Below are 22239 nucleotides of genomic sequence, written 5' to 3'. Positions count from 1 at the left end.
CCAACTAGCATCCATAAGGATGAGGGTTTGATCCCTGGGTTAGTGTTGCCGTGAGCTGTCATGTAGGTCACAGATGAGGCTCAGATCCAGTGTTGCTGTGGCTATGGCTGTGGCTGACAGTTGTAGCTCCAATTCAATCCATAGCATGGGAACTTCATATGCCACAGGTGCAGCCCTAACTAGCAAAAAAAAAAAAAAAAGGGAAGAAACTAATGGTTTTTCTTGACTGAAAAATTTGAGTGATCCAAGGAAAATCTATGATAATAAATACTGGAGAAATGACTTGCTTTCTTTTGTTGAATCCAAAAGTCATTTTCTTGGCCAGGCTATCTTGCTCCATTCTCCTTTTCTGGCTTACTGCATACCCAGGCCTTCTGCCTGGTTTTCCATCTGTTTTCAAGCCATCAGTACTCAACTCACTCCTTGGATTTTCCAAGACTGATCTTTGAGTGGGATGCAGTCCTTTGTCCCATACTGCATTGGAAAGCAAGCATCTGGGCCATGGATATTTTTAACAATTTGATTTCATATACTTTCTATAGTCTTTTTCACCAACAAAGACCTGGGACACCAATCTTTTCAATGTTTCCACTCAGCAATATCAATTTCCATATCAGGTGTGTAGTGACAACCACCCAAAACTCAGTGACTAAAACAATGCATTTATTTAACTCAGTTTTCAGGCGAACTGGGTGGTTCTTTTGGTCTTAGCTGAGATAATGTATGTATTGACTGATCACTGTTAGTTTCTCTTACATATTCAGGGGTTGGACAGGTTGTTATCTAGTCCAGAAAGGCTTTAGCTCAGACAATTGAGACTTCCTCTGTTCCATGTTTCATCCTTCAGAAAGTTAGCCTGGGCATGTTTTCCTGGCAAAGGCAGAGGATTAAAAAACAAGTAGAAATATGTAAATGTGTTTTATCAGCTTTTGCCTGCTAATGTCCCAATGGCTAAAGCAAGTCACTTGGTCAAGCCCAGAAACCAAAGGTGAGACAGAGTACCTTGCGCAGGGTGGATGAGCACTACATAGTTATAGGGCAAAGGCAGATGTACAAGAATGGGATAAAGAGTCAATTCTCCATAGTCTTTTTTTCTCATTCCCTCCATTATTTAATGAAGGGTCAGCCTTCACTCCCTGTTCATACTTAGGGTCTTCATGGAATCAGCCCAAGGGGAGATGCTGTTAAATCTTTTGTCTTTATTCCTAGATTGATATTTTAACCCAAAATTTCTAATTCATTAATAACAACAATAAACCTAATAATGGTAATAATAATGATCAAATCATACTATATAAAAGACATCATTCAGATTTCTTTACTAGCATAATGGCATTATTTAGTCCTTATAGGAATTGCTATCCCTATGTAACCACTCAGCATTTTGATAAATGAATTCTTTTATTATATATTTTGAGAGCTGATACCAAGGAATGAATACTTAATAACTGAGGTGTGGGAAATTAGTTTTATTGATAATACTGACTTCATGTGAATATTGATTTAATAGACTGCATTTATTTTTTTTTTATTTTTTATTTTTTTAGACTGCATTTATATGGAGCTGGAATCAGCAAGATACTCTTAGCTCTGGCCCAAACTGTGACCCACCCACCTCTCCCCACTATGATTTACCTATTGACTTTACTTTTACTTTATTTTCTCATGTTGATAAAGATTTTTCTAAATTTTTCATGATATGTAGAATTTAACCATGTTAAACTACATAGCAGATAAAGATAATTACAACTACAAAATTATGAAAAATGTTTCCCGCATCATCTTGCAGGAAGCATACAGGGTGAGTAATGGTAAGTTCTATTCTTTTGCAGAAACATGTAATGTGTAAGCACAAGAAAATAATCAGTAGTATTCCCAGACATTTCAACTCATAGCATCTATCAAAATAAGAAGTAAGAGTAGATTCATGTAAAAAGGTTTTATAACTGTGCTGTTTCTCAGATTTTCTTCAAGTATGGGATTGTACTAGGTCTTGAAATTTAGTTCAAATGCGCTGTGAATACCATGCATTTGAAGTTCTCTGAAAATTACCCCAAAGATGATGATATCATTAAGAGAGCCATAAGTGTGCCACTGAAATGAATGTTACAGATTATTTTATCTTTTTAAAAACCAAATTAATTATTTTTATTTTAACCATTTTTTGAAGGAAACCTAACACAAATGTCCTTTCTGTTTTTCTGCTTCTCGAGCTGAGCATACTAAATATTTTATTCATGTTGAGATGACTAGGTCTCAGGTCACCATTATGAATAATTTTTGTTTTATATGTTAATATAGTGTTTCCCTCAGGGGTTAGTGAGTTATGTTGGTCTGTTTGATTAATTACCTTAGATTTTTAAATAAGTTCTGTTGTTTCTCTTGCCTGTATTGTCTCTTCTGACTCTAGGTTGTTTCAATTTGACAATTCCCTTTCCTTGATACTTTTAATCTATTTTTTTCCCCTGTAACACCTATTTCTGTATAAATCAGATAAGCATTCAAAATCAGTAGATTAAGTTATATATTAAGTTAGAATTCAGTGGCCTTTTGCCCAAGAGCCTGAGCCTCATATATCTTCTGAAAATATAATACATGTAATTTGTTTGTTCACTTGAAATATGTTTTGAATGCAGATACCAGATTTCACTGAATCTAATTTGTCAATTATGATATAAACCACTATTATATGGACTACTAAGAAAGAAAAAATTGTTGCATATTACATCTCCAACTTGGAGATGCGTAACCAACTTAGAGATGTTAAAATGTGAGAAAATATAATGTATGAGATATGACATGTGAATGAAATAATGTTCTGGGTGATGGGAGTCTATCAGTGATAAACGCAGATAATATCCCTACTCTAATGGTGCTTACATTCTAATCAGGGGGAAGCAGATAATTATTTGGCAGCTGATCATTAGTGCTCTGAAGGGGAAGCAGAGCTATACAAGGGAAGGAAAGTGGAAGTGGGGGTGTTCTTCTCACATAGAGTAGCAGAGAGTCAGGGAAGGCATCTCTGCTCAGGGGACATTTGAGAAGAGACCAGAAGGAAGGGAAAGAGTGAGCCATGAAGTGGACGAAGATAACTTCAGGGAGAAGGGGACAGTGAGTTCAAAGATTCTGAGACAGGTACATGTTTGGGGTGTTGGAGGAGCAGCAAGTGGGCCTGTATGTCTGCAGTGGAATAAAGGAGGGAGAGAACAATGGGAGATGACATTAAAGCCATGGGGAGCTTCCAATTAGTACAGACCTTATAGATATGATAGTAAGGACTCTGGACTTTGGTAGATAGCAAGTAGTGTAAGGATTTTGAGTGGAGAAGTGACACGATCTGATTATGTTTTAACCATTATGACTTTCTTTTAAGAATTCTTATTTATTGTGGTAAAATAGATAAAAATTTTAACCATTTTTTTTGTTTTTATTTTTTAACTTCTGTAGTGCTTCAATTTAAGCAGTTGACTTAGAAAGTTGTATTAGTTTCAGGTGTGCAGCAATGTAAATTGCAGCACTACTGACAATAGCCAAGACCTGAAAGCAGCCTAAATGTCCATTGACAGAGGAATGGAGAAAGATGTGGTGTATATATATATCCCACATATATAATGGGATATTAGCCATAAAAAAGAATGAAATAATTCTATATGCAGCAACATGGATAGACCTAGAAACTACCATACTAAGTGAAGTTAGACAGTAAAAGATAAATATCATATGATATCACTTATATGTGGAATCTTAAAATAAAGGACACAAAGTTTTTTTGTAGAACAGAAATGGACTCACAGTCTTTGAAAAACTTATGGTTACTAAAGGGAACAGGTGGTGGTGAGTGGGAGGGATGGACTGAGGGTTTGGGATTGGCATATGCACACTGAGGTATATGGAATTATTGGCAAATGGGGACCTGCTGTATAGCACAGAGAACTTAACCAAGTATTCTGTGATAATCTATGTGGGAAAAGATTCTGAGAGAGAATGGATGTTCTATGAATATGTTCCTTTGTTCTTTCTTATTCAACCTTTTGGAAAAGTTTAAAATGGATGGATATAAATTCTTTGTTTTACAGCAGAAATTATCACAACCTTGTAAATTAACTATACTTCAATAAAACTTAAAAGTTATACATATATGTATATCCATTCCTTTTTCAGATTTTTTTCCCATATAGGTTATTACAAATTATTGAGTGGATTGCCCTGTGCTGTATACCTATTTTATATATAGTAGTGTGTATATGTCAATCCTAATCCCTGTTGAGAAACATTGTGACTTCTGTATGAAGAAAGACCAACTGTTGGAGATCAAGGGAGGAGAAATAGGAAAACCAGTCAAAACACTATTACCACTATCCAGGTAAGAGATGATGGAAGCTTAGACCAGTATAGTCATGATGGAGGTAGTGAGAAGTGGTCAGATTCTAGGTGTATTTTGAAGGTTGGTCTTAAAGAATTTGCTGATGGATTTGATAAGGAGGTATAAGAAAAAAAAAAAGGGGAGTCAGAGATGACGTCAAGGTTTTTGGCCCACAAAGGAATACAGTTAACATTTATTGAGACTGGGGAAAACTGAAGGAGGACGAAAAAGTTCAAGGAAGAATAAATGAAGACTTTGGTTTTATATGTATTCAGTTTGAAATGCCTTATCTATCAAGAGAAGTGAGATAGACAGTTGAATATCTAAATCTGGACTTCAGGGTAGAGGCCTCAGAGAAATAAATTTGGTAGTCAAGAAAAAGAGTGAAGTGAAGTATATGGAATGATTGTCCAACAGGGACCTGCTGTAAAGCACAGAGAATTCTACCCAATATTCTGTAATAATCTATTTGGAAAATCTGAAAGAGAATGGATGTGTGCATAACTTTGTTGTAGATCAGAAATGATCACAGCACTGTAAGTCAACTATACTTCAATAAAACTTTAAAAAATGAAAAAAAAAGAGTGCACAAAGGTGCCAATTACTGCTCATAGATGGAGCAAAATAAGGGCTAAGAATTGACATTGGGTATTTCAACACAGATTTTGTGAGGCAGAACAGATTGGAGTGAATTCAGGAAAGATTGAGAGGAAAAAAAAAGTGGAGGCAGTTCTTTCAAAGGAGTTTTGTTGTAAATGGGGCCAGAAAAAGGGGGTAATTACTACTTTTTCACATAAGTTTGAAACCTTTTCGAATTACTTTTGATATAATTCTGTTAGAAGGCATAGCAACAAAATGTTTGGGCTTCAGGGTAAATTACTTCTTTGATGTCAGATCTTAAAAGACTTGGGTAAGAAATGAAGTGAGCTCAAATATACTTTCCATTTGAAGCAAAACCATGACTTCTTTATAATTTACATTGATTTTTAAAAATTTGGGGTAGCACTGAAGATAAAAGGACAAGATTTGCAAACACAGGGTCCAGAGGTGTCAGTCACCTTGTATTCTAGAAATCCCCAATTTAGTCTGTATGGAAATATTTGCGTTAATAGGTATCTGGGCAATTACTAACTAAGGCTCTAGATACTACTGTATATATTGATACTTCAGACATTACCTGCCTGAAAGGATGACTGGGCATTCAATAAAAACTCAGAACAGCTAAAAACATAGGGAGACTCCCACATGAAATTTATGCTGAGACTTCAAGTGGTTGTTGTACTTCTAAAGTGGACAGCGATAACCTTTTAGAAATAAGTATTTGAGGATTGATTAACTGTGCTTCAGTAACCTGGGATATCCAGAAGGGTATAAATATGGTCCCATTAATATGGCAGTTTCAGACTTTTTCTGTCTGGATACCCCCCAACACTGACCTCATGGCAGAATGACAACTCTACTCCCTTGAATTTCTTCAGACTTTAGTTTTCTCAGTGGGTCTCTGTGTGGTGTTTCACCAATGATCAGGAGTAGGTCACTGCTGTCACTGCTCCACAGGGTAACACACCATGGCCCTTGATGGCCATGATACTCTGCTGTAACTCCAGGCCGATTTTGTTTCACTTTTCTTTAGGTATGGGCAGGTTCAAATGGCTATTTCAAGATAGCCATAATTGACACTTTCCTTTAAACTTTAGGCTCTGTTGCTGAATCTTATTCATTCTGCCAAACACCACATCTTCACTGGGTTGATTTCTTTTCTAGGGACTCTGTATGGTTTCCAGGTAGTTTACCTTCTTATTCTCCTCACTTTTGTTGGCCAGACATGCTATCTATGTCTGAACTCTAATCTTGGACCACATTTGAATTGTTTTCCTTGGAGGTTCTTCATTGCTCCTGTCGATCAGTGGATGTAAAGAGATGCCAGGAACTGTGTGGGACCCAACCACACATGCCAGGGGGACCCAAGTCTCATCTGTTTCCAGGCAACCGGGAAGGAACACTACACAGCAACATATGGGTTTTGGAGAAGGGGAAAGATGCTGTGGGTATGAGGTCTTTGGGTTTTCTCTCCCTTACTATGCCATAGTAGCTTAGATCTTTGGAGAAGCAGAAAGAGAAATGGAGTTCAGACTCTCTGAACTACCATAAAAACCTTTTTAGGGGCTTAAATTGATGATCAACATTGCCGAGATCTAGCAAAGAAATCATAGTATTTTGTGTGTGCGTATGCATGTGCACACATGTGTGTGCCTGCTAGCATGCCTGCTAGTGTGGAAAAAAGTATTTTATTTGCTTTTCCTTTACTGAGTACAGGATATGGCTTGAAAATACATCCTCCAAATGATTTTGCTCTTGGAACTTCATGAGTTCAGATGGGTGAGGAATGTGTTGGAGTTTCATTTAGAATTGCTATTAAAAAGCCCTTGTGTACAGATGATGATGGTACTGACACGTACTCTTGGCAAACTAAGTGTTTTGTGGCAATTTCTGTTCTTCCCAGCAGCGGGGATGTGTCTGAGCTGAGACATGCCTTCTACTCTCCAGCTTCCCATTTGTGAAATGGTTGGCTGCTTCTAGGCAGGAAGTTGATGGCTGGGAACCATTTTCTCTGTACAATGTTAAGTGCTCCTTGTGGACACTGCTGCCAGAGAGATGACAAAACCCTGGCAAATTATTGTTCATCTCAAGCAGCTCCTAATGTGCCTTCCTACTGAGGGGAAGTGAAAAAAGAAAAGGAGGCTGCAGCAGGCAGGTGCCAAGGCCTTCCTCTCTTTGGCTGGTCCCCAGCTGCTGGGTCTTGGCTTTTGTGGATGAGGTGACCATGTGGGCAGCACAAGCCATGCACTTAAGATAGCTGCTTAGAAACCAGCAGAGGCAGCCAGCAGGTGAAACACTCACATGTTAACGCTATAAAATATTTAAAGAAAGCTGTGAATTTAGTTTTCTTTTGATTAAGTTCTCCAGATCTATACTTCAGTAGCTTTGCCGAAGGGCCAGAATCAAACCAGAGATACCCTCAGAGCCCATTTAAGTACTTTGCAGTGTTTACTTAATATTTTAAAGATAAAAAACACTTTGGAACATTGAACACTCCAAAAGAACAAAACCTATTTATGGGCCCTGAGGGCATTTCACCTTTAAGACAGCAAAGCGGCAGAGAAAGTGAAGAAGTCTTTCATTTTTATAGCACCAGATAAATTATGGGATGAGTCAGCTTCTGTGGGGTCTTTTAACTCTTTCCATTCTGCTTTCTGGTGTGTGAAGCATAGCCCCTAGAGAAAATACTTCCTTTTACTATGATGTTTTTCAATACTTTTTATTTAGAGTGTTTTGAAGAAACAACCATATGTGTTTGGCCATGATACAAGGCTTGAAGGAGAAACCAAAGAACTATAACATATTTGTAATAGATTTCTGATTCAAAAATAAGAAAACAGGCTTTAGCCTGGCTCTGGTGTTTAGTGGTTATATAACCTTAGGAAAGCCTTGACTGTACTAATTACTAGTTTTCTGACGAGGGCAGAAAACTTTTTTTTTTCTTCTGTAACTTAAGGAGAATTAAGAATGTCTACCTCACTGAGCTGATGTGAGAATTAAGAGAATTAAGAATGCAGATACACAATAGGCTCCTACTGTACAGCAAAGGGAACTATTGTGTGATTGGGTCACTTTGCCATACAACAGAAATTGAAGACACATTGTAAAGCAACTATATTTTAATAAAAAAATTAAAAAAAAAGAACGTAGATACAGAGCTTAGCCCAAACCCTTGTTGATTTCAAGTGTCCAATAATGTTAAATGTTACAGATCTGAAAAGAGAGCATTTGATTTTAACTCTATTGTCTTCATTTGTAAAATAGTGACAATAATATATACCACATAAAGCTATATGACATGTGTGGGCACTTTGTATAGGAAATGCCACATAAATGGAATGTATATTTATACTCATAATGGGTTTTGAGAACTGACATAGAAGATGGGTAAGTAAGAGAAAAGAAAAAAATAGAGAAGACAGCAGGAAAGTTGGAAATAAACCAATGGAGAGGTTTGCACATTGTTAGAAGGGGAGAAACAGAATTAAAACTGTCACCCAAGGAGTTCCGATCATGGCTCAGTGGTAGTGAACCCAACTAGTATCCATAAGGACGTGGGTTTGATCCCTGGCCTTGCTCAGTAGGTTAAGGATCTGGTGTTGGCGTGAGCTGTGGTGTAGATTTCAGACACGGCTTGGATCCTGTGTTGCTGTAGTTGTGGTGTAGGTCGGCAGCTGTAGCTCTGATTAGGAACCCTAGCCTGGGAACTTCCATATACCTCAGCTGTAGTCCCCAAAAGCAAAACAAAAACCAACCAAACAAAAAAACGCCCTACCATCTAAAGCTAATCAAACCTAATCCAAATCTCCATTCAAAACCAAAACAAAACATATAAACAAGAGATAAAAAAGTAAACAACCCTTAGCCTGCTAGTATTCTAGAAACAAAGTAGCTGCTTCTCTTCATCTTAACATATTCATCAGAGCTTTCTTCTCAGGAGATCCTACTGGGCAGTGCTTATGTTCTAAGATAATTAAGAAAAGAGTGTTGTGAGTATAGAGTGAACACAACTACTGGAGGTCATCACAGATCTTCCTCTTTTAGTCTCAGAGCCTCTTCTTCAGCCCAGCATGGCTTCTTCTGACCTGAGCAGCTCCGGGAGCATCTCTTTCCTCTTTTCCCTCTCAGGAGAATCACTACCCAACCCAGCACTGTGAATACTGAGGGGAGATGGGTCTCATTCCCTAACTCCTTACTATCTTATTGTGCCAGAACACAGTCAACAAGATTTTTTCTTTTAAGAAATTTTCTCTTGAGGAGTTCCTCTTGTAGCTCAGTGGGTTAAGAACCCAGCGTAATGTCCATGAGGATGAATGTTGGATCCCTGGCCTTGATCAGTGGGGTAAAGATCTGGCATAGGTTTCAGATGCGGCTTGGATCCTGTGTGGCTGTGGCTGTGGCATAGGACTGCAGATGCAGCTCCTATTTAACCCCTAGCCTGGGAACTTCCATTTGCCACAGGTGCAGCCATTAAAAAAATTTTTTTTTCCTGCTGATAAAATTGCGAAAATAAATGGGATATTAAAAGTGAGAAAGAGCAAAGATGGAAATGTTAACAAAGTTTATAATAGTAGTTCCACTATTAATAGTAATGCTGCCATTTCTATTATATTTTACAGTAGGAATGGAACTAAAGAGTTAAATTTGAGTCAGGATCACTAAAGTCTTTCTTTTCAGAAAGAAAGAGAAAGTGGGTATTCTCTCTTGCATGCCAAACACCTTAGTATATGAGACCTCACATGTAAGCTTGCAGATATGGGAATCTTTTCCCACTACTCAGTCACATATGTTACTTAGGTCTCTCTTGAAATCATTTTTCTTTTCTCTGGCCATGTACATAAATCTGTAAAGAACCCAAAGGAATGTTTGTGCAAATAGAACAGTTCATGTGAGCTGGCATGGAGTAAACTGTCAGGGAGATGGGGGTAGCTTTTCAGAACCAATGAGGACATGAATGGTGAATTAATCACTATAAATTAGCCTAGGATTATCAACCAGGACTCAAATCAAACTAATGCAAATCAAAAATTTAATAACATGTAAAATATGGCTCACAATGGTAGTTCAGACAGTATTTATTCAGAGTCCTGATTTTTATTGCTGTAAAAAAGACCTGGAAGAATTGGATAAAAAGGTTTTAGGCCTGTGTGAATTTTTGCAAAGTAGAAATTTCTGGACCAGTTAATTCACAGGGTTTTTACTATGACATTCTGTCTGGAGTACAGTGTTTGTAGATGGATCCTGTTTCTCCTTATATCTGTGAATGCTGGTGAGCCTGACCAATAAGTCACTTCTCTCGGTACCCATAATAGTATATAAATTGTTATTTCAGAAATTCTAGAAGTTCTGTAAAAACCTTCTGTCTTTTAAAATGGTGGGAGTCTGTGGGGACTTCACTGAACATAAGGGCTAAAGATAGCTTTTTGATGCTGAAATTAAAAGATAAATATTAGCATCATGTTCCCTGCGTTTCCAGGGAAGCCAAACACAGAACTCACAAGATCGGGCCCTCTCCTATAAGCTAAGAGTGTAGGGAAAGTATCTACAGATGGAAGAATGAAGCCCTGAGAGTAGAATTGAAAAGAGGGGGAGAAACAGTGCCCCTTAATTTTCCTCTGTGTTTTGTTAGCAACGAGTTGTCAATGGGAACTTTCAAGACATTAATTCGAGGAAGAACAAATTAGACAAAAAGATCTAGTGATATATGTATATTAAAAGCTGTTTCTATGCATTGCAAGTCTTTCTTTCCTAAAAGGAAGATTGTCGATAATTTTATTTTTAAATCAAAATTTGAAGTTTGGCATTTGTGTCTCCCCATTCTCAGATCCTTTATTATAACTTTTCTTTTTTGAGGTGTTAGATTAATACTCTGAAAGATAGTGATAATACAGATGCTTTCTAAGCCTCTGGGGACTAGGCAGAGTTTGGAGTGATTTAAGGGCAACCAGACAATGCTTCATTACCCAGGAAACTGACCCTTCTCCCATCTGCTGTAAATGAGATCTGAAAACTTTCTCCATCCTATTATCTTGTCAATTCCTAGCATCAGTTTCTAACAAGAGAGTTGAAATGCAATATAGCTTTGGCTGGGGAAAAAAAAGGTACTTAGGATTTAGTGGACTGTAACTTGGCTGCAAATCCAAATGGGTAATATTTAGCTTGTAATATGATTTCCCTCATGCAGATTGCAATGTTTACATCTTGTAACGAAGCCTATGTTTCTTTGTATCAGTGGTTTTCAAACAGAAAACACTGAAGAATAGCGACATGGACTTAAAAAGTGCAATCTCCTGCACACCTGTATGTGAATATTGACCCTTTAGAGAGTGAAAGCTGATTATGAATATAGGAAAATTCGTGGAATTTTCATTCATGAAAATTAATATTTTATCACTTATATCTGTTTGGTGTACTGTACTGTTTTAAAGCCTGTGTTATCAAATTTTTGCTTCTCCCAATCACAAAATTTTTTCATGCATCCAAAGATGCATTTTTTCCCTTTCTTTAAAAAAAGGTAGGTGAGTGGGTGGCATAATCCTATTTAGAAAGGAAGAAAAAGAAAAAAGATTGCAAATTTCTCATGAACTGATCTGGTTAGACTTTTGGTTGCAAAGAACTCAGCCTAAATAAAACTGGAGCTTATTGTTGGGTTAGGTATGGGTTAGAACTGGGAATAGAATTAAAACCACTCCAGTTTCCAGCTTCTTTCTTTATCTTTCTCAAGTCCCTGTCTCAAGGTCTCATGGCATCTCTCTGGTGTCTGAGCCATTCTTTCTCTTCCTCTGCTTATTCGGAGCATTAGTTCCTTTAGAACTTTGGCCCATAGGGGACCTATTGTAGTTACTCCTTCAGCTCCAGCTAAAAGACAGTTTCAACTTCAACTCTCACTCTACACTCTACACCACTCAGTCTTATGTTTCTGCATTTTGATTCCTGAGAATCAGGATCTTATTGTCCTAGCTCACCTTTATATTTCATATCATGCTGTAAGTCATTGGCTATCCAACAAGTAGGATGGTAGATTGTAAAAGAGGCATAATTGCCTGTAACCACATGTGATGTGATTTTGTTGTTTCTCTTATCAAAGGTTGGAGTTTTTCTCTCTATCCTTGAATCTGGGCTGACTTTGTGACCTGCTTTGGCTCTTAGAAGGAAACAGAAGTGAGGTTGTACACTTGGTATTTTGAAGGCCTTAAGCCTTTCTTCTGCTTCTCTTAGAAATCTGCCATAGGCCTTGGCTAGGCTGCTGGAGGTTGAGAGACCAAGTGAATAGAATTAAGCCATCTTAGACTAGCCAGCCCCTAGCCACCTGGCACCTTGTTGCAAATTCATAAGTGAGCCTAAGCAGGATCAACTAAGCCTGGCCCAGATGAACAAGATCAATCAGTCTATTCCAGCACAAATTGCTTCCCTATTTAATCATGACCTAAATAAATGGCTGTTGTCTTAACCCACCAAGTTTTAGCATGGTTCTCTACCTAGCAAAAAGTAGCTAATAAAGAGGTACAGTTCATCCTCCATAACTGCTGATTCCACATCTACAGATTCAACCCATCACGAATAGAAAATATTTGGGGAAAAAAAAATCACAGAAAATTTAAAAAAGCAAAACTTGAATTTTCCACATGTGCGTACTCTTTATATAACATTTACCTTGTATTTACAGCTATTTACATAGAATTTACATTGTATTAGGTATTATAAGTAATCTAGAGATGATTTAAAGTACACAGGAGGATGTACATAGGGTTTATATGCAAATACTGTGTCATCTTAATATAAAGGACTTGGGCATCCTCAATTTTGGCATATGCTGGGCTCCTGGAACTGGTCTCCCATGGATACTGAAGGAGAACTGTACTTCTTTCGGTTTAACAAGCCATGGTAGGTAGTATACTGGCATTATGATAAAAACATGACTGCTTGCCTCTTTCTCAGTGGCCATGGGCAAGGAAGACAGTTTTATTTAGAAAGAATGTGGACTTTCAGTTGTTCCACAAATATTTATTAACTACCTATAATGTGTCACGAACTACGCTAAGCCATAGAAATCAAGGGTGATAAAAAGTATACCTAGTTCCTGCTGTTAGGGACTTAGTAGTGATGAATAAATGGAATTTTCACTTAGTAGGGGAGATAGAAATTAATCACATAATCACTCTGAAGAATATTTAATTACAAACTGAGATAAGGCTCTTAAGTGAAGACACACATTTTTATGAGAGTAATAGCAAAGACTTAGACTGGCTCTTAAAGGCTTACTAAGTAAGTGGTACTTGAGCGATGATCCAAAAATGGGCAGGGTTTATTTGGGAAAAAAAAGTAGGGAGAGTGGCTTGTAAGTGAAACGAAGACCTTTCTTTTTCTTTTCTTTTTTTTTTGTGCTAAGATCTTATGATGGCAGCTAATATGGTACTAAGAGCAAAAAGAAGGTCAGTGTGAGTGTGACTCAAATACAAAATGAGAGGGAGGGGGGTCTGTGAAGTGATGTGGGTGGAAATATGTGCAGGGGCTTGAACACATGGGGACTCATGGATCTAGGGAACGTGGGAAGCTACTGATGTGGCCAGACAGGGAGGGGAACACAGACACATGATCTTTTTGTGTTTTGGAGAGATCACACTGTATGTTGTTGAGAAATTATTGAACTGAATTCAAACTGAATGAATGTGGAAAGATCAGCTAAGTGTTGCATGTGACGGTGAAGAGATGATGGTAGTTGGGAGAGGGCAGATTTTTTTTTTTTTTGGTCTTATTTAGGGCCACTTCCCGTGGCATATGGAGGTTCCCAGGCTAGAGGTCTAATTGGAGCTATAGCCACCGGCCTATTCCAGAGCCACAGCAATACAGGATCCCAGCCGTGTCTGCGACCTATACCACAGCTAACGGCAACATCGGATCCTTAACCCACTGAGCAAGGCCAGGGATAGAACTCACTACCTCATGGTTCCTAGACAGATTCGTTAACCACTGCACCATGATGGGAACTCCAAGGGCAGATTTTTGAGTTGCTTAGGTGATAAGACCAATAAGGTAAGACTGATGCTTAGGAGATCAGATTATGGGGTTTGGATATGAAGGTTGAGGGGCAGGGAGTGGTTGAGGGAGACATAGATTTCTGGCTTTCGTTAGCAGGTGAATGAGAGTGCTAACTCACTGAGGTTAGGAACATTGGAAGAGGAGTAGGTCTGAAGAGTGAAATCATGAGACCTATAGATATATTGAGTTCAAGGTGCATTTATATCTCCAAATAGATATATTGATTAGGAGATATGAATATATGAGTTAGAAGAGAAGAAAACTTGTCAAACATTGGTTTTTATTTGGCAGCTGAAAGTGTGAACATGGAGAGAATTGGAGGCAGACATTGTAGATGATAGTTGATAGGCTAAAACCTGCCGAGACCAGCTCAGCAGGATGGGACTGAAGAATGGGTGTTGTGAAACTTATGGAGAAAAGTTAACATAAAACAAGACACAGAAACATCATTTATCTTCAGTAAAGGTGGGAACCGGGGGACTCAAGGTCTCAGGGACCAAGAGCCTTGCCTCAAGAAACCACACTGCTGTTATTGTGCTCTTTAGGATTACGTCAAGTGGTCAAGTGAGGAGGGGCTATGGGTGGAGGATATAGGGTTTATTTACTATTTTAGAAGTTCTTTTATTATCTTAAAAGCCACTTAGCTGGTAAAAGGTTAAGCTTTTACTCTGACCTTTAGGCACATAACAATCATTAGCATTTGAGTTAGCTATGCATAGCATTCCAGAGAATCCTCACTGTGCTTCCGAAAATGGCATGCTAGGAATGCCTAGGTTTGCATCTTGGCCATGAGGTTCCTCTTTCTCTTATCCCTTAGAGGACAAATCATGCTTGTGCAAATGGCATGCCAATCTGCACAGGTCCAGCGTGCCTAGACTAACCATTATGTCCTCATTCAGCTGATCCTATGAATAGCTTATGCCTTTAGGTCTTTGTTCTTAAGCTTAAGTCTTTTACCAGCACTGTGACTGTTTTTCAAGCAGGAAGATGGGATAAAGTAAAGCAGGAAGATGGGATTTTTCAGCAAAGAGGCTAAGAAAATATTGTAGAGACATGTCTCATGACAAAAACCGAACTGCAAACACAGTTTGTCTGTTTAACATGCCATTAAAAATAAAAATTGAGGGAACACGTCAAATCAGAATATTTCACAAGTGCTAATCCCACAGGGGGGAACTCTGGTGTCTCTTCTGCTTTTCACGAGGACATCAGTCCTATTGGATTAGAGCCCTACCCTTATGAGCTCATTTAACCTTAATAATCTCCTTAAAGGCCCTGTTTCCAAGTAGAGTCACATTGGGGGCTAGAGATCCAGCATATGAATTTTAGGAGGATACATCTCAGTCCATAACATGGGACTAATGGGAATTTCTGGTTCTTTGACACCTTTACTTTCTCTCAGTCCATCATTCCCCTTTTTTTTCTTTATTTCTCTTCTCAGCCAGTTTAGAGTCCACACTTCTTCATTTCAGTGACAGTTATGGATATATAAATTCCTTTATCCCTTTGTCTTTCCAACATAATCAGTCCCCTTTTTTCTTTCTCTCCTCAGCCAGCTTAGAGTCTGCAGTTCTTCATTTTAGTAATACTCTTATGGATCTATAAATTCCTTTATCTTGTTGTCTTTCCAACATAACCATCAGATGAAATTCCAAGCTTAAATGGACCCTACTGTTCATTTTCTATACCTGCACCACAGCAGCCCAGAAATGCTGGAAAAAAGCACACAATGTCCAAATACTATGATCAATTTTTGACTCTATCTAGGTGGCACCCTATCTTTTTCTTCTACATGTATCCAAATTTCTTTAAATTAATTCTATACTCATAATTTCAATTTTCTCACTCCCTTTATTAGCTTTCTAAGACTGTTGTAACAAAAATACCATAAACTTGGTTGTTTAAAACAACAGAAATTTATTCTCTCATAGTTCTGGAGTCGAGGTGTCCAAAATCAAGATTTCAGCGCAGCTATGCTCTTTCTGCTGGCTCTAGGGAAGAATCCTTCCTTGTCTCTTCTTACCTCTTGGTGTTGCCAGCAATCCTTGTGTTTCTTTCTTTTTTCTTTTCTTTTTTTTTTTTTTTTTTTTGTCTTTTTGCCTCTTCTAGGGCCACTCCCATGGCATATGGAGGATCCCAGCTAGGGGTCTAACTGGAACTATGGCCACCAGCCTATGCCAGAGCCACAGCAATGCGGGATCTAAGCCACGTCTGTGACCTACAGCATGGCTCACGGCAATGCCAGATCCTTAACCCACTGAGCAAGGCCAGGGATCAAGCCCGCAACCTCATGGTTCCTAGTCAGATTCATTAACCACTGAGCCACAATGGGAACTCCTCAATCCAATATTTCTGAAACTCCTAAACCCACTTCTACACAGCTTCAGGGCCCAAGTCTCCAAAACAAACAAATGATTTTTTTTTTAGTTGACACATTCTTAACAGTACTTTCCAGTTTTAAAGATTATTCAATGAAACTGGAAAGGTCCCATGTTAATTCAATGGTCAAATCAGCAGAGATGAAGCGTTCATTGTATTTCATAGGAAATGAGTTAGAAGTCATTGTGTATTAGGGAGAAATGGTTCATACCTTTTATTTTGTTTCTAACAGGTTACTAAATTTGTGACCTCTGTCATCTTTGTCATCTAGGCACACCTGTCAAGAAAATCTCTTAAAGTTTTCTTAGCTAACTGCAGTTTCACTTCCAAGGTTGTATTGATTTCATGGCATTTTGTAGTTGGCACATCTTGACACGAACCGTATATGTTATTTTGAATTCTCAATGCCTTTTATTATATCTTTACATCAATTACTACTAATATGATGAGAAATTCAGGGTTATAACCACAGGCACTATTCTCAGTACTTCAACTTGACAGCATATGAGATTGGAAAATAGATGAATTGAATTGAACCCAAGTTTTCTGACTCCTGAATCAAGTTTCTTTCCAGTTAACTGTTCTACTTAATAGATGATAATTTACTTTGATCTCCACAAGTTAAGTGAATTTGAGATTATAACATAAGCACTTTACTTCAGATTCACATGCTTACGTGAAAGCCAAATCTGAGATGAGAAAGAATTCTGAGGTAGTTATGGTGGGGTGGTATTGTGGGGAGATGAGAATCAGGCAGGGTTGAGAGAATGCTGGATGTTTACACTTTAACCCAAATTTGTGTGTGGACTCATGTCCATTTTTCTTTTTCTTTCTTTTATTAATTTTTTTCTTGCTCTTTCTCTCTCTGTTCTTCCTTCTTCATTTCCCCCTCCTCTCTATAGTCTACTATTTACAAAATTATTTTTTGTTTGTTGAGTTCAGTGGATAAACGGCCTTATTTGAATTATAATTAAACAGCAAATGCATGAGCATCTGTATTTCTTTCTTTCAAAAAATAAATACAGTCTCTCTTTTTAAAAAGTGTAGTTCAATTTTTTTTTATATATTCAAAGATATGTACAGCCATTACCACTACCTAAGTTAAGAACGTTTTCATTACAACAAAAACCTCGCCTAATATGATCTAGCAATTTCACTTCTATACATAAACTCAAAAGAATTGAAATCAGGGAGGATCTTGAAGAGATAATAGCATTATTCACATGCCCCAAAAGGTGGAATCAAGCTGAGTGTCCTTTAGTGGATGAGTGGATAAAAAAATGAGATATATACATATTTTGAAATAGTATTCAACTTTAAAAAGGAAGGAAATTCCAACACATAGTGCAACATGGATGAAGGTTAAGGACATTATGCAAAATGAAATATCAGTCACAAAATGATAAAAATAGTATGATTCCTCTCATATGAGGTACCTAGAGTAGTTAAATTCATAATGATAAAAAGTAGAATTGTGGTTACCTGAGGCTTAGGGGAGGAGGAAGGGTGAGTTAGTGCTTAATGGGTAGAGAGTTACAGTTTTTGTTTTTGTTTTTTTTAATGAGGATCTGTATTTTCTTTTATTTTTTCTTTTATTTTTTTGTCTTTTTGCCATTTCTTAGGCTGCTCCCGGGGCATATGGAGGTTCCCGGGCTAGGGGTCTAATCGGAGCTATAGCCACTGACCTACACCAGAGTCACAGCAACGCGGGATACGAGCTGCAACTGCGACCTACACCACAGTTCAAGGCAACGCTGGATCCTTAACCCACTGAGCAAGGCCAGGGATCGAACCCGCAACCTCATGGTTCCTAGTCGGATTCGTTAACCACTGCGCCATGACGGGAACTCCAGAGTTTCAGTTTTGTAAGATGAAAAGAATTCTAAAGATAGGTGGTGACAGTTGCACGACAATGTGAAAGTAATGCAATCGAACAGTACAATTAAAAATGGTTAAAGTGATACCTTTTTAATGTATATTTTACCAAAATAAAGACAAGATAGAATCTCTGTCTGTACCTATTACAGAAAACTCTCTAGTTTTCTCTCTCCTAAGCTCTGGAAACCACTAATGTACTTTCTGTCTGTATAGGTTAACCTATTCAGGACATTTAAAATAAATGAAATCATATACATGTAGACTTTTGTGTTTTGCTTCTATCACTGAGACTTGTGTTAAATATTCATGTTGTAGTGTGAATCAATCTTTCATTTTTTTTGTCTGAATGATATTCTAGTACATGAATGTATCACATTTTGTTTATTCATACATCAGTTGCTGGATATTTGGGTTGTTTCCATTTTTTGGCTGTTGCATATACTACTGCTGTGAACATCTGTGTACAAGTCTTTGTATGGACATGTGTTTTTATTTCTTCTGGGAAAACACTAAGAATTTGAATTGCTGGGTCGTGTAGTAACTCTATATTTAACATTTAGAGGAACCATTAAAGTGTTTTCCAAAGTGGCTGCATCATTGAACATTCCTCACTGACACTTGCTATAATCTATCATTTTGATTGTAGCCATCCTAGTGTGTATTGAAATGGTATCTCATTGTGGGTTGGATTTGCCTTTCCCCAGTGACTAATGACATTGAACATATTTCAATGTGCTTATTGGTTACTTGCATATCCTTTTCGGAGGAATGTTATTCAAATCCTTTGCCCAGGAGTTCCCGTAGTGGCGCAGTGGTTGACGAATCCGACTAGGAACTATTAGGTTGTGGGTTCGGTTCCTGCCCTTGCTCAGTGGGTTGACGATCTGGCGTTGCCGTGAGCTGTGGTGTAGGTTGTAGACGTGGCTCGGATCCTGCGTTGCTGTGGCTCTGGCGTAGGCTGGTGGCTACAGCTCCGATTCGACCCCTAGCCTGGGAACCTCCATATGCTGTGGGAGTGGCCCAAGAAATAGCAAAAAAAAAAAAAAAGACAAAAAAAGAAAAAAAAGAATTATCTAAAAAAAAAATCCTTTGCCCATTTTAGGAGTATTTATCTCTTGTTGAGTTGTAAGAGTTCTCATATATTTGTAATAAGATTTTTTTATCAGATATATGACTTGCAAATATTTTATCCCATTCTGTGGGTTGTCTTTTCACTTTCTAGACAGTATCCTTTGAAGTTAAAAAGTTTTTAATTTGATGAAGTTCAATTTGTCTTTTATTTTTCTGTCACATTTTTAAGCAGTCCGAGGTTACAAAGTTTTACTCCAGTGTTTTCTTCTAAGAGTTGTATAGTTGTATAGTTTTAAGTCTGCAATACACTTTGAGTTTTATTTTGGGTTTACTTATTTGTTCATTCATTCATTTGCATGCGCATTAACCCTTTTGTTCCAGTACCAGGTATTATAAAGATTATCCTTTTCCCATTGAATTTTCTTGACATCTTTGTTAAAAAACAATTGACCATAAAACTATGGGTTTATTTCTGAACTCTTAATTCTACTTCATTGACCTATATGTCTGTCTTTATGCTGGTGCTATACTTTCTTGGCTACTCTGGTTTTGCAGTAATTTTTGAAATCAGGAAGAGTGAGTACTCTAATTTTGTTCTTTCCCAAGATTGTTTATATTGGGTATTTGTATTTCCACATCAATTTTTGTTACAGTTTGTCAGTTTGTGCATAGCAGCCAGCATAGATTTTCATAGGGGTTATACTGAATCTGTAGATCAACTTGGGGACTATTGCAGTTTTAACAACATGGTTCTCCTGAGCTTTGATCATGGGCTGTCTTTCAGCTTGTTTAGACTTTAAGTTCTTTCGATGATATTTTGTGGTTTTCATTGTCCCAGTCTTGCACTTCTTTGGTTAAATTTACTATTAAGCATTTTGTTCTTTTTTTCATATTAGGAATGGACTTGTTTTCTTAATTTTATTTTCAGACTATTCATTGACAAAGCACAGCTATACATACAATTGATTTTTGTATATTTCTCTTGCATCCTGTGACCTTGCTGAACACCTTTGTTTGTTATAGTAGTATTTCTTTAGTGGATTCATTAGGATTTTCTCTGTATAAGATCATATTGTATTTGAATGAAGAGAATTTTACTTCTTTCTTTCCAAAATGGATGTCTTTTGTTTCTTTTACTTAGCTAACTGCCGTAGCTTGAAGTTTCAATACAATATTGAAAGAAGTAGAGGTAATAGACTTAGCTTCTTTTGTTTAATGAGGAAAACTGAATCTAATAATCAGTAAGTATTTAATATGGACAGCCCTGGGATATATAGTGCAGTGGTTAAGAGAAAGTACCTTGGAGTTAGAGTCCTATATTCAAATCTCAGTTCTTTTCATTTATATTCTTTTAAATTTGGGGCAAGGGCAAGATACTTAATCTCTATAAGCCTTAGTTATCATAGGTCTAATAAAGAAATTATATATAACTCATAGTTTTGTTATAAGGGTTAAGTAAGGTAATTCATATAAAGAGTTTAGCAACATGCCTAATGTTACTCTGGTAACATTAGATAAATGTAAGTCATTATAATTATTACATAATTTGATAACTTAATAACTTCTGACAATACTCAGATATTATTAAGATTATATCTGTCTATATTTTTCTTAATTACTTTTTTTTACCCCTGTCCTGGGGACTTTTGGTTGCTTAATTAGGTCATTATTGATATTTTTCTTCCTCTTTTGGTCACCAATTCCTTAGTCCCTGTTGAAGCAATAAATGTCTTCAATAGTAAAGTGGCTAATGTTGGCAGCATTGTATATGTTTCCACTTAATTTTTCCATTGCTTTAGAAGAGTGAGGATATTAAATATTAAATATTTTCCTTTTTGCACCTTTTGTATTGTAGAGATTGTATTTTAAGAGGAGCTAAAGAAGATTATTTAATATTTTATTTATACTTTACGTTCTCTTCCTAGGCAATTTGATTTCCCAGCATGATTGTAAATACCATCTATTTGCCCAAGGCTCTACAATTTTCATTCCTAATCTATACCCTTCCACTCTCCAGACCCTCCACTTCTTTCTCCTGAGCTTACAGTTCCCTCACAAACATCCTGGGTTTCCTCATCTAATGCTACCGTACTCCTTTGTCCCTCAAAATGCACTTCTTTTCCAATCTTGGTTATGGCATAGACATATCAGAGGTAGCTGGAAATTCCTAGGCCAGGGATTGAAGCTGAGCTGTAGCTGTGACCTATGCCACTGATGCAGCAACACGGGATCCTTAACCCACTGTGCCAGGCCTGTGATTGAACCTGCACCACCACCACTGCAGAGACAAATGCCAGGTGTACAACCTGCTGTGCCAGAGTGGGAACTCCTCTTTAAATATATTTTGTATTTGGCCCTACCTCTCCTTCCCCACTGATTTTATACAGCTGCTGTTTTTATTTAAGCCTTTGCTGGGGCTAATTCAATAATCTTCTAGTCAATCAGTCTATCTCCAGTTTCTTCATAAACAATACATTTTATCCATACCAGTCACAATACATCTTTTTCTGGGAAAAAAAAAAAAAGAATCATCAAAATCATAAAATGTGGGCAAGGGATGTTAGGAAATAAATAGACCCTTTTTGTCTGTTTCTTTGTATGTTTCTCTTCTTAATTTTAATATAGTAATGAAGCGTTTGAACCTACAGGACCATCAGGCTGAAAAACACAACTATAGGAAGGGGTTAGCATACTTAAAAAACAGGGCAACCACAAGCCAAAACCAAATATTGCATTCGCAAAAAATGAAAAAAAAACAACAAAACACTCAAGCAGATAATAACAGAAGACCATCCAACCAAAAAAAAGAAAGGAAGAATGGAGAACCATAGAATCAACTGGAACACGAGGTTCAAAATGGCAATAAATAATCATCTATCAATTATCACCTTAAATGTCAATGGACTGAA

This window comes from Sus scrofa, chromosome 1 (genome assembly GCF_054392235.1).
Source record: "Sus scrofa isolate SSC_HxYL_T2T_F1_AM1 chromosome 1, Sscrofa_HxYL_maternal_Yorkshire_Landrace_v2.0, whole genome shotgun sequence".
NCBI lineage: Eukaryota > Metazoa > Chordata > Mammalia > Artiodactyla > Suidae > Sus > Sus scrofa.
The sequence above is the reverse complement of the archived record's forward strand: the minus strand, read 5'-3'. Positions refer to the sequence as shown.